The sequence below is a fragment of the Pelecanus crispus genome, chromosome 1 (genome assembly GCF_030463565.1).
Source record: "Pelecanus crispus isolate bPelCri1 chromosome 1, bPelCri1.pri, whole genome shotgun sequence".
Lineage (NCBI taxonomy): Eukaryota > Metazoa > Chordata > Aves > Pelecaniformes > Pelecanidae > Pelecanus > Pelecanus crispus.
Window position 1 is genome coordinate 158294591 of NC_134643.1, and position 13046 is coordinate 158307636.

Sequence of the window (13046 nt, forward strand, 5' to 3'; positions counted from 1 at the left end):
TAGCTCATTCGAGTGAGCTATTTCTGGGGCTGGAGCTCTGAAAAATGGTTGCTTGAGCTATGCTGGGAGGCTACAGCAGTGTTGCTCTAGCGGGCTCTGCTCAGGTGGGTTCCAGTCCCGTTTTTGCAATGGGAAGCTGCTCTGACATCACCACTTGTGAAGTGGCTGGTTGTTCAGAGAGAGCATCCTTATGGATAGACTCCAAAGTTTTGCTCTTTCACTGGGAGTGATGTAAGTGTGTGGGCAAATAGATGGGGCTGATATACGGTGCTGTGAACAGCAAGATCTTTGTGAACTGGTGGTTGGGGCTTAAAAATTATTTTAGGTGTGAACAGGGGGAAAATTGAACTTTAAGTAGTTTCAAATAATACATAAGTTTCTCTTTCAATTCAAAACTAGTAACAAGTAAAACTACTGTAATGGTTAAGTGGTGTTGATATATTTACTGCTTTGCTAATAGTACTTAAAACAGTTGTGAAGGTATAGAGAGTCAGTTAAAGCAAACTGCTTTACCATTTGTACTCTAATATCTTAAATCTTGAGAGGAAGGGGAGGGCTCCACAGTCATATTAAAACTTTCTTACTTTGTGGAAATTTCTGTATTTTTATCTACATTGAGAACCTTCTTTCTTTCTTTTATTCTAAAAATATCTGTAGGTACCGTATGCTGGTGCTAGCACATAGCTTCCTCCTGATACTTTTAAATTACTGTTTCTGAGTCAGTTTGATGCTTGCATATGTAAACCTGTTCCAGTTAAAGTGGGTATGTTCACTCTGAGTTTGTAAGTGAAAAAAAGTTTTCTTTGAAATTGGAAAAGTCTTGTTGTTTCTGGCTTGAGTATTTTAACTGAAGTGAGGCCTCTGAAACAGAGGCATGTGTTGCGGTGGGAGAGGTTCCCTGAAATGCCCTGGCAGCAGGTGTTGATCTTTCTGGGAAGGTTTCAGAGACAGCCCCTAACTCAGCTGTTTTGTCCAGATAAGTGGGAAAGGAGAGTGACTTTCTACTGCCCTCGTTTTGAAGCTTTTCCTCTTGATCCCTGCCACCCCAAACCCACGTGGACTCCTGTTTCCAAACCCTGAGTATAACTACTGCAGACCTGCCAGGGTGCAACCCTTGGCAATCCCCACTTTACAAAGGCAGAATATCTGAATGGCTCCCGTGGTGTGACTCCTCTCTGATCTCTGCACAATTGCTAAGCTTTGGGGTAGGGAGATGGAGAAAAGTGTTATTTTGATTTTTTTGAATGGGTCTAAAAAAAGTGAACCTGGAAATGGAATCAACTTGATCAAGTCAGGAGCATCCATGACATGCATGGAGGTTGGAACAAATTGGCTTTGTCATGTCTCCCAACAGAGTTCTTCAATTATCTTACAGAATTCTTTCTTTTTCATATAGAAATAGTATCATCTCTTCTACTTCTAGGCTCAGTAGTGTGACATTATTTTCTGTATCTGATCTTCTATTATTTCACTGCCCACCATGAACTGCCTAAGCTGTCAAGAAAGCAATGTGCAATTAAACTGAATGTCTTTAATTTTTCTCTCTCATATTTTAGCTTGGCTTATACAACTGCACTGTAAATCAGTCCTGCCTCCTCCACAACATCTTTCATCCTGTTAGCCGCTGTCAAGCAAGTTTGACAGGTAAACAGAGTTCCTGCAAGTTTTGTGAAAGTCAGTGGCAAGATTACAGAGACCTGGATGAGTGTCCCTTTCCCCCCCAAGCTTGAACTACATAGTTATCTGCTCCATTCGGTCTGTCAGGAGTCCAGTGAGGGTGTGTATGGCTCAGGATCACACTTGGAGGATGTGACAGGAGGCCTGAAGGACATGGTAGGACAGGGACCAAAGGTATTGTGGAAGAAGGGAAGCTGGGGCTTGGCAAATCATTTGTGGAGGTGCGTGGCTCAGTCTGTAGGAAATCAGCCTTTGCTGGGCCTACTGCTTGTAGAACACTTTTCCTCCTGTGTTTATCTAGGTGATACAAACCTATTGCTGTTTGTTTTGGGGTTTTTGGGTTTTTTTTTCCTCTTAAAATAAAGAATCTTGGTATTCATATGTGTTGTCTGCAGCAGGTTTTGATTCATTGCAGTGACGATGAGTGAATCCCACTGGTTGTATCAGAATAACCAAGATCACATTTGGCTTCAGTTTTTCCCAGAGTTTAATTTTAGAAGAGTGGCCTCTTTCAAGCTGATTTCTCTCTTTTGTACATGCAGTATTACTCCATTACGGCTATTGGAGGTGCCAAGGATGAGCTTAAGGATGTTTAATCCTCCTTGCTTAGAAGCCAACAAAGAGAAACCTGTTTTAAGGAAATGAAGAAAATACAATTTTCTTTCACTTCCTCATGCTGCTTACAATAAAATGTAAAGCCTTCAGGATAAATTTTAACACAGGGAAAGAAATAAATAGTTGCACCACAAAAGGCAGCTTTTATTACAAAGCTATGCTACTGACTACAATCAGGGTCCTCTTTACGTAAGTCTAAAGAAATCGTACGAGTATCCGTAGAAGTAAGTCTTAGCCCTAAGACTTATTTTCTGCTTCATTAATATTTTCTTTTCAATCTTATATCCCTTAAATTTCTCTTGAGAAGCAACTGAATTTGTTATGTTGACCAGTATGCAAAGTAATACGCCTCCTCTCTTGCAGTGTCTATGTAGCCAGAGTCCAAAAATAGCAAAGGTGATGAGCCAGAGTAGATGTACTGGGAGGCAGATGAGATGCTTTTGGCTTGCTTTGCCATCAGTCTAGATTTCGCCATTCTCCTGGAAGTTTCCATTGTCAGTGGAGCAAAAACAATAATTCAGCTGACCAAACATAGATGCTCTATTAGGGGGAGCTGACTGGCTCTCTGGACTCCATTGGTTGTGTTAATTAGATTTCTACTCACTAGAATGAGACCTTAAACACCTGTCTCACAGTTACCCAAATGTATGTGTCTTAATATCAAATGAATCATAGAATGCTTTGGGTTGGAAGGAACCTTTAGAGGTCATCTAGCTCAACCCCCCCTGCAGTGAGCAGGGACAGCTTTAACCAGATCGGGTCTACCCTAGGACCTCAATGCATTTCTCCACATGTAGGAGTGTAGTTAAATTTGAGTATTATCTGAGTTGCTGCAGAGTATCTGTGACATCTGCGTGGGCCTTGTCTGCTGAAGAGCCTTACCCTCCTGGTCTGGGGTCGGGAGGCTGGATGGATTCACAGCAATACCTACATTGACACTAGATGCCTGTGTTTAGGGAGACAAATCCTGTTCTGTCTGTCTACATGTGCTCTGGGTATCTAGGTTCCCAAAATAGTCCATGGAGTCCTTGTAGTGGTCTTAGTGGCCTGACCTTTTTAAAATATCTTCTCCCTCTACCCTTCCATTATCCAGAACTGAAAGATGCAGAGGGGTAGATCAGGTGTGTATGTTTTCATGCTAAGAGCTGGAGCAGAGCAATCTGAAAACAAAAACTAATTTTGCATGCCATAACGGTAGCTTTTACTGTTTGACACAGCACAGGTATGGGAGCAGAAAGCAGTCAGATAGTTGGATGCAGAGAGAACAGAGGAAGCAGACCAGAACGTGCTTGAGAACCATAAGTAATGCAACATACACGTGCTCCGATATTTTAAGAACTCTGGGGCTTGGGGCATAGTTTTGATCAGTGTGACATTTTATTTGAAGTGAAAATACTGATGTTTACTTGAAATGTGCATGCTGTGTATTACAGGAATGTGTCTGCTTGGTTAAGAGTTTGCTTTCTGGACTTTGGGACAGTCAAGTAGTGAGTAATGTGAAAACTTTATCTGTTGACTATGAGACCTAGCACGTATTGCACAGACTGCAGCTTGAGCAGCTGTACAGCTTGTTACTCATCTCCCTTAACTGTGAAGAGGACTGCTGACCGCTGCAGTTCATCACCACCATGAACAAGAAAATCCGTGACGTGTTTTCTGGTTAGCTAATGTGAAATCCAGTTTGTCGGCATTTCTTCTTGAAGAAATATGGACTTTGATTATTCTGTTACTAAGATGCAATGTTTGAAACAATCATATACAGAAAACAACTTTTACTTTTCTCAGGTCTCTGTACAAGACAGATGCAGCCTTCTTACACCAAGATGTTATACCTTGGCACTTGCATCCTTCAGTTCCATAAAGAAAAGGAATCAATGCCTGTGTGAGATGCAACACATGCAAACCAGGAAATAACTAAAATGAATGTAAGTATGTGTGCTTTAACTTTGGTTTTCTTGAAAATCAGTTTTCTGGCATCCTTGGAACGAGTTTCTGTTGCGACTTTTTCCCCTCCCCATGTTTGTTGTTGTCATTATCATGACGCTCTGAAGGCTGCCTTTTAACTCCTATCGTTGCTGTTGCTCTGAAGCTTATAGGTTTTCAAAGACATGATAACAGTATATGCAGATTCTGTTTTCTTGTATGGTTTTGTTGTTCTGCTGAAAGAGATGAGAACTTCATTTCAGAGGATGAAAACAGTATTTTTGACTAATCATCAACTCTACTGAGATGCTAAACTTAATCTCTTGAATCTCTTGCTAGGACTTTTTTTTATTTATTCATTTAGCTTCCAAAGTGAAAAACTGCGTTAATCACTTTGCCGTCGTTATTCTGAATTTTGCGTACTGAACCATGAATCAGCATGCATGTCAGAGAAGCACTTCACCATTTCGTGGAAACTTTTTAGAAAAAAAAAAAAAAAGAACACGTTCCCACGACAAGTAGACAAAAACTCACGTGTTATCTAAGTATTAGATAGATCACAACCACTGTTCTTGCAGGTGCGTTTGGCATTTTGCATAATCACATTTGCATTTTGACAGATTTGTGCTCATGGTGTGAATCCCCTCTTCATTTTTCATCCCTAGACACTTCTGTTGTGTAGGAGTGAGAATTGAGCACGCTTTTTCTTGTGACTGACCATTGAGCCTGTGATTTGTTCAGGGGGGCCCTATGCACTCCCATTTTAAGATAGCGCTTACTACTGCAGGGGTTCCTAACCTGAGGTTCCAAACTGGTTTTGGTTTCTTTGTTTTAGTGCCAACTTGCAGATTTAAAAGTGCTCTGATGTGACAAAGAGTTATGCACGTCTCTGCATCTTACAAATGAATAAATATTGTGGTCACTGGTGCCCATTGACAGGACCAGAGGCAATGGGCACAACCTGAAACACAGGAGGTTCTCTCTGAACATCAGGGAACACTTCTTCACTGTGAGGGAGACCCATCACTGCCACAGGTTGCCCAGGGAGGTTGTGGAGTCTGCAGCCTTGGAGACATTCAAAAGCCATCTGGACATGGTCCCGGGCATCCGACTCTCAGTGGCCCTGCTTGGGCAGGACCATTGGACCAGATGACCTCCAGAGGTGCCTGCCAACCTCAACCAGTCTGTGATTCTGTGAAATACTATGTTCGGTCAAAGATGCTAATTCTCACTGAAGCTAAATAAAATCACATCTTCCTTGTACAACAGTCAGAGAAACTTTTGACCCAGGAGCTGTCCATCTCAACTTTCTGTATCAAGGAAATTCATTGTGAGAGCAGAACCTGATGGTCCTCAGCATGTGGATAGGGAAGGAAGCCCAGTGAATCTGAAGAACTCTTTACAATTGACTATAATACATTGTTTGATGTATAAAATCCTGTCATGGTTTAACCCCAGGTGGCAACTAAGCCCCACACAGCCGCTCGCTCACTTCCCCCCAGTGGGATGGGGGAGAGAATCAGAAGGATAAAAGTGAGAAAACTCCTGGGTTGAGATAAAGACAATTTAATAGGGAAAGCAAAAGCCGCACACACAAGCAAAGCAAAACAAGAAATTCATTCACTACTTCCCATCAGCAGGCAGGTGTTCAGCCATCTCTAGGAAAGCAGGGCTCCATCACACATGGCAGTTACTTGGGAAGACACAACACCGTAATGCCGAACGTCCCGCCCTTCCTTATTCTTCTCCCAGCTTTATATGCTGAGCATGATGTCACATGGTATGGAATATGCCTTTGGTCAGTTGGGGTCAGCTGTCCCAGCTGTGTCCCCTCCCAGCTTCTTGTGCACCCCCAGCCTACTTGCTGGTGGGGTGGGGTGAGAAGCAGAAAAGGCCTTGACTCTGTGTAAGCACTGCTCAGCAGTAATGAAAACATCCTTGTGTTATCAACACTGTTTTCAGCACAAATCCAAAACATAGCCCCATCCCAGCTACTATGAAGAAAATTAACTCTATCCCAGCCAAAACCAGCACATTCTCCACCCCTTACTCCATACCATTTATGTCATGCTTGGGTCCCGCACTATCCAATACATGCTCATTAACCACGCCCCCCTTCCCATCCTTTGATATAATACACATATATCATTCCCTTAGTCTATGGACCACCCCTCAGTTTATGGACCCCAAAAAGTCCATAAAATGTAATGTCCAGAAATGTCCACAAAATGTCCATTGAGTTCATTTAGTCCATGACTTTGGATTCCATCTTTTATGGTGGTCACTCAGGACAGGAGAGGTGGTGTGTTGCGTGGAGTTACTGAGCACCAAAGCCAGCTCAGGTCAGGTCACTGCCACACTTGCACTGCTTCTTGTAAGGCTTGTCCTCTGTTGGTTTGGATGGTTCCTGCTATAGTAATTCCCATAACATGCAACTCAAATCATGGGTTACAACAATTTAAAGGTATTTCCATTATAATCTCCACCCCTGGTCCCTTTGGACATACCATCGGGTTTAACATTACAATGAACTCCTCCCCTTGCTCCTGCTCTGTCTTGAACTTATCCACACTCTGCAGTCCCTTAGGGGTGTACCTGCTCCAAGTGGAGCATTATCTATGCGCCACAGTCTCTCCAGGGGTGTACCTGCTGTGGCATAGACTTATCCACAGCCACAGTGGCTTTGAGGTGCCCTGTTCCAGCATGGTCTTCTTCATGGGCCACGATGCCTTCAGAGATAGACCTGCTCCAGCGTGGCCTTACCCGCAGCCACAGTCCCTTCAGAAGTAAACCCTCTGCAACATGGCCTTACCCATGGCTGCAGTCCCTCCAGGGGTGTACCTGCTCTGTCGTGGGCTCATCCATGGCCACATGCTTTGAGGTGCTCCAGCACGACCCCATGCACAGCTACTGATGCTTCAGGGTGTACCTGTTGCAGTATGGACTTATCCACAGCCACAGGTGCTTCAAGGTGTACCTTCTCCAGCGTGGACTTATCCTTGGGCCACAATCCCTTCAGAGGTATACCTGCTGCAGCACAGACATAACCATGGCCACAGATACTTTGAGTTATACCTGTGCTGGTGTGGACTTATCCAGCACAAAGCCCTCTTCAGGAGGAGGAGAAGCCTAATGAAACATTAATTAAATCTGCCAGTATAGATTACATAAATGAAATAGATGGCTGGAGGGAGGCTGGCTAATGTTTAAAAATAAAGGGTGGTAGTGAAAGGAGATTTCATTACAAACTAATTTCTTCAGCTCCAGTTTGCACTGCCTTGCTTGTGCTAGTACATGGGAATAAAAATCATGACACTTTTAGCATGTAAGTAGTCTATAAGAACAGAGATAACTTAGTTCCATTTTGCTCCCTGATGAAAGAGGAGTTCCTTGGTACATCTTTAGCCAGTTGAAGATTAACTGTTGAAATGGCAAGATTTTGATTTAAAAGCTGCTCTCCTGCCCTCTAGTGTTACTGTACAAGTCTCGAATCAGCTGATGGATTTGTGTGTGTGTGTGTGTGTGAATTTCTGCTGTCTTTTGGAAAACTGAAAACTTACAAATTGATCCTTAGTCTAAGTGGAAGATGACACTGGGATATTAAGAGGTGTTTTGAGCTTTCAATAGTTACCTGCAGAGTCAAAACACTTTTCTTTTTCATAACCATTATTGCATATTCTCTTTTTTTCTTTTTTTGTTGTTTGTTTTAAAGCAGGATGGCATTGTAGTATATTTTCCACTGTAGGTCTAATAAACGTGTGAAGATACATATTAGGTAGCGATTTTTTAAAAATGTTTCATATCATTAACTCTTCTATTGAGCCAAATTGCTATATAAGTACCAAAGTAAAATACATAGTAGAATAGGTGTATCTTTAAAACTTCTATATGGAAGTAAAAAAATTAATTTTGGTGTTCTGATGCAAAAACAACTGTGAGTGTGTTATTTATCCATAATAACTAAGCTTGCCATTGGAGCATGGAGGGAAACTTGGGAACCCAACTGATGGCAACATAAATAGTAAGAGAAATTGGAGAGCACTTCTGAATGAAGAACACTAGCTGGAAAAAAGCCTTTTGTTACAGCTGCTAGCTGAGACTATCGTATGAAAATGCAAGAACCAATAATGAAATTTTGTTCCTGTGGAAGCTAATGGGCCAAGATTTCACATCAGTGCTCTGACAATGAAATTATTTCTCTTTCCCTGGCAAATTAGCTCCAGCTTGGTTTGTTTGCATTTTTTTTTTTTCCCACTTTTTTTTAAACACTCCTTTTAGCAGTTTTGTCTTCTGGTTTTAGGGTGTGACTTAGGTTTTAACATACTTATCTCACCTTTTCTACAAATAAAGAAGCATTGAGAATGAGAACTACATATTTTTAATGGATGAAATAATAACATGTGTACTCAGGTTCAGCACAGTGAACTCAAGCTGGGTTGACAAAGACAGTACAGATACAAGCATTGATGTCTGTGAAGTGTGGCCTCATCCATTTGCCCTGGAGTCAATAGTCACGGTAATGCTCCACCCTTTGCAAGTTCAGGCTCTTAGTTAGCCTCCTGTTTTGATGTGTTTTTATTATTTTATTTATTTAGTTAGGGTTTGCTGGTGGAAATATGCTGGTTAAGTTCAAGTCAAACTAGTCACTTTGCATGAGGTTATGGCTCCATATGGTTTAAACTGGGTTTGCAGAAGTAATTGTAGTGATTGGAGACCTGCACCCATTCTGTCTTTAATGTTTCTCATGGATCACAAAAATGTTGTGATGAAGTTCACTGTCTTCTCTACCTTCATTTTTCTATGTAAGTATGTTTACTCATGCAGCTGTTATGCCCAGGATCTGGAGTTTCTCTTCTACTTGGTTTCCAGATTCCCCTTCTTGCCTATTACTCTCCCGCTCCAGCCTTTAGATATGGCTCAGTCTCTCCCTTTTTGGTGGTCCTACATGGCTCTCATCAGACATAGCTAGCCAATATTTAATAGCCTTTGAAATCGCCAAATGTAGACCCCAGCTATTGCCAAGATAGATATTATGCCATGACATCTTTCACTGTGTAGATAATGTCAATACATGAATAATAGGACAAAATATTTATCACTTGTGGAACAATAGGCCTAAATGTAAAAAGAATTCCATAGTGAGACGTTTTTAAAATAAAATGCCATCAACAAATTTGTCCCCTAGATCTCCATAATATGTGCCAATGAAAGTTTTTGCAGAGTTTTTTTTTCTTGGTTTTTATTTTTGATAAATTGTAAAATAATTTTCCAGTCCTCAGCCAGACATTGGAAACTAGACCTTTACGATACCAAGACTAAAGAGAAATGGCTAACCAAGACAAAGGAACATTGTGTTGCTCTCTCAGCTGAATTTTGGTGGACCTTTGCGAAGCTGAGCATTGATACTGTCTTGTAGTGTAGAGGCAGGTTCATTTTAGTCTAGTTTATTTGGTGTTCTCGCCTAACTCCCAACAAAAAACAAAGATGCTGTACAGAACAACACTAGGGGTCACTGTTAAACGTGATTATAATGAGTCTTTGGGCAGTTTATTTGCAGACAGCCTGTATTCCTCACATCGATACACTGATCATTCCAGGACTTGGCTGTGTTTTATTTCTCTCTCTATTTTATTTCATCTGGAAGGGAGATATACAAATAGATACCAAGATGTAACCGGGGGGTGGGGTGGGGGTGGGGAGGTGGGGTGGCGAGAATCTATCTTCTGATTTGTGAGCCATCTTTACAAAGGTGTAACTTCTGTTTTGCATTCTTCCATGCTCATTTGTCACAGCCTGCAATGATCTTACATGTAGTTTTAGTCTTTCTGTGATGAGCAAACTGAGATGAATGTCCTGTCTCTCTAGACCCATGGAATCAAACGGCAACCACTCCACAGTACCCGAAGTGCCACAGAGTCACATTAGTCAGCAGGTACTTTAGGATACCTCTTTAGACCCTGTTCAGCATAGCTAAGCAGACAGAGCCCTATTCCTTGGGTATTTTATTTTTTAACAGTGATTAATGAATTCTTCACAAATATTGTAAGTTTGAAAATAATCTCCTCTTGTTTTTTAGATTCATGAGAGACAAAAGTTGCACAGCCTCAAGTCTTTGTCCTGAGTTCCACAGGAAATTAGAAAACTTTCTATAGCCTTTGTTATTTTCATCTTGTTTGGTGTGTGAAGCTGCAGGCACTGGCTTGTACTGTGAGGGCACACCTCTTTGAGTTATATGTCTTTCCTCAGCAATATCATATTATGCGATCAAGATGAACTGCAGGGGAAGGCTGCAACCCTAGAAAGCATCTCTCCCAGCATGGGCCCTTTTTGCTTGTGTATTGGGAGGGAGAGAAGAGACCTAGTGGGAGGCACAGCCTTTGCTGCTTTACTGTGCAACCACCTCTCTTCTGCTCCAGGACCACTGGTCTGGAGTAGGCGAGTTGCTGGTGCCACTGTGACAAATTGAGACAGAAGTCAGATGAATGAGTTTTATGCATGAGACTTGACAGGTCTGCTTACAAAGTGCAAAAATATGTGCTTGCTGCACATGACAGACAAGTGGTTCCTAAGCAATGTTTTCCTCCTGTGTGCTCTGTTCCTGCTCAGCACCAAGGCGGATGAAAGAATGGCAGTGTGTATAAATGCTGATATGGGAAGCTTCAAGTGGTCCTGGCATTTTGCAACCTTGAGTGCTGAACAGCTGACTGGGGTTTTTTTCCGATTTTAGAGATCTTTAAACTGGAAATGAAATAAACAGGGCGGGGGGAGAAGGAGCCCTGCCCCAAAGTGTGCGCAATCTATGATTGTTGCTATGAGGAAAGCTGAAACTGTGGCAAACTAGTTAGAGCAAGGCTTTGCTATGATGCCTCTATTTTGTTTGCTGGTCAGGGTTGTGAGGCAACACAGTTATTGTCATCTGTCTGTTAGCTTGGATGTATTAGTTTTTAAAAGCTATATCCAATCAATGCAAATATTTTAGGGAATGTTTTAGGCATCAGTGGGCAGAACTGTAATGGTTTGGGGATTAGAGACTGGAAATGAGATGCAGGCAATCACAGCTTCAAGCACTTCCACAAATGTCTGCAGAGCAAAAACCTTGTTTTGATGGATGGCTTACAGAACCCTTAACTGTGCTCAGAATTTTATGTGGTAACACTGTGAATGACTTACCTTCAGACAGGAAAAAACCAACAATGTTGAGAGAAATAAATATGACAAGGAGGAGGGCGAAATACACTGAGCTCTCACCATAGACAGGAAGGAGATGGAAGAGTTGCCCAGGGACCTTCTAGAGTGAATGGAGGTATGTGTAATAATTTGGTCCTGGAAATGCTGCTAGTCTGTAATCCCTTAGCAATTTAATTCACTGCACTCGCACAAACTGAGGATACTTTTTCACTGCTTTTAGAAAAAAGAAGTAACATTATTGTAGCTGTGATGACTGTCTGCCTTTACTGTAGGAATGATTCAGGTTGTTTTATTAGAATCTCTCTATGAGCTGGTGAAGAAAATGTCAGCATACTTCATTACTCATATTGATAACAAAAGCGCTTGTACCACAGGTGAAATTTTTCCTGGGCTAAGAATAAGTACCATGTTCTTGTACAACATCTTCTTTCAAAGCAAGTCTCATGAGCATTGTGTTAACACACTTTTAAAATTGCTTCATTTCATATCCACCTGTGGTATTTCTCAATTTATCCTAGCTCTCAATACTTGCAAGGAGATAAGAGATATGCACATGTGTATACATACCTCCTCATCCCTTTCTACCAAAATAAATAAAAAAGAGAAGTCAGAGAGACCCTGAGCTGTGTTCTTCAGTGTATTAACCTAGATCATCTTACCTGTACTTCAAAGGCCAGAGATATACATCCTGTCCTGATCTTTTGGGTTGCACTCTGTGACAGTTAGATAAATTTCACAGAAAAGTGAATTATTCCATAGAATAATCTGCCTTCCTAATACACACCTCACCGAAAAATATGGCAGGAACTGGAATGTTGCTCGTCAAGTTCAGGCTTAATATCTCATTTGTTCCCATTTGTTTCCCTAGTAGATTCTACGCTTGCCTCAGGCAGTAGCAACGTGTTTCTTCGTGATTAAATGTGATCGGTTATTTGGATGCTAGCTGTAAGAATGTAAGTGGCATGAGTCTTAAGAGGTACTTTTTTCCTAACTGCTGGCTTGATCGTTCTAGCCTCTAGATTAATGCACTCTTTTGGTAGCACAGCAAACCGGTCTTGATGTGTGTTACTGTTACATACTTGATTTTTGCTAACTGACTCACCTTTGGCATGCATTCTGTCTCCCATTGATTCTGGCAAAGCCAGCACCTGTTGACTTCTCAATTGGATGTCATTCAACTGACCTAATGGCGCATACAAATCTTCATATCTACCTGGACCTTGATCAAAACCTGCTTCGAGATCTTATATATCCAGAAGGTTATGGCTGGAGGGAGGGCCTGTGCAGCTAAGGAGCAACTTGCAGAGGGGTCCCAGGTTCTGTCTCTCATCACCAACTTTCTCTAGTTTATCAGACGTCATTTTTCAGTTGATGCAGGGGATTGAATTGTGCTTGGAAATGGCCAGTAAGCAATTCCCCTGGAGGAGGAAAGCTTGCAGCTGCCATAGAACCAGTTTCTGCATGCTGTTCTGTTTCCACCCCTCCTGCCTGGCAGCGGCTGATAGGAAAGGACTGAGGCTGAGAAAAGGGGATCTCACTGAGCTTGATGTGGCTCATTGGACCAAACTGTAACTTACTCTCTCCTGTGTCCAGGTTATCACAAACTGACCCAAAGGTCTGGGAGGCAGGACCTGCTCAGAGAT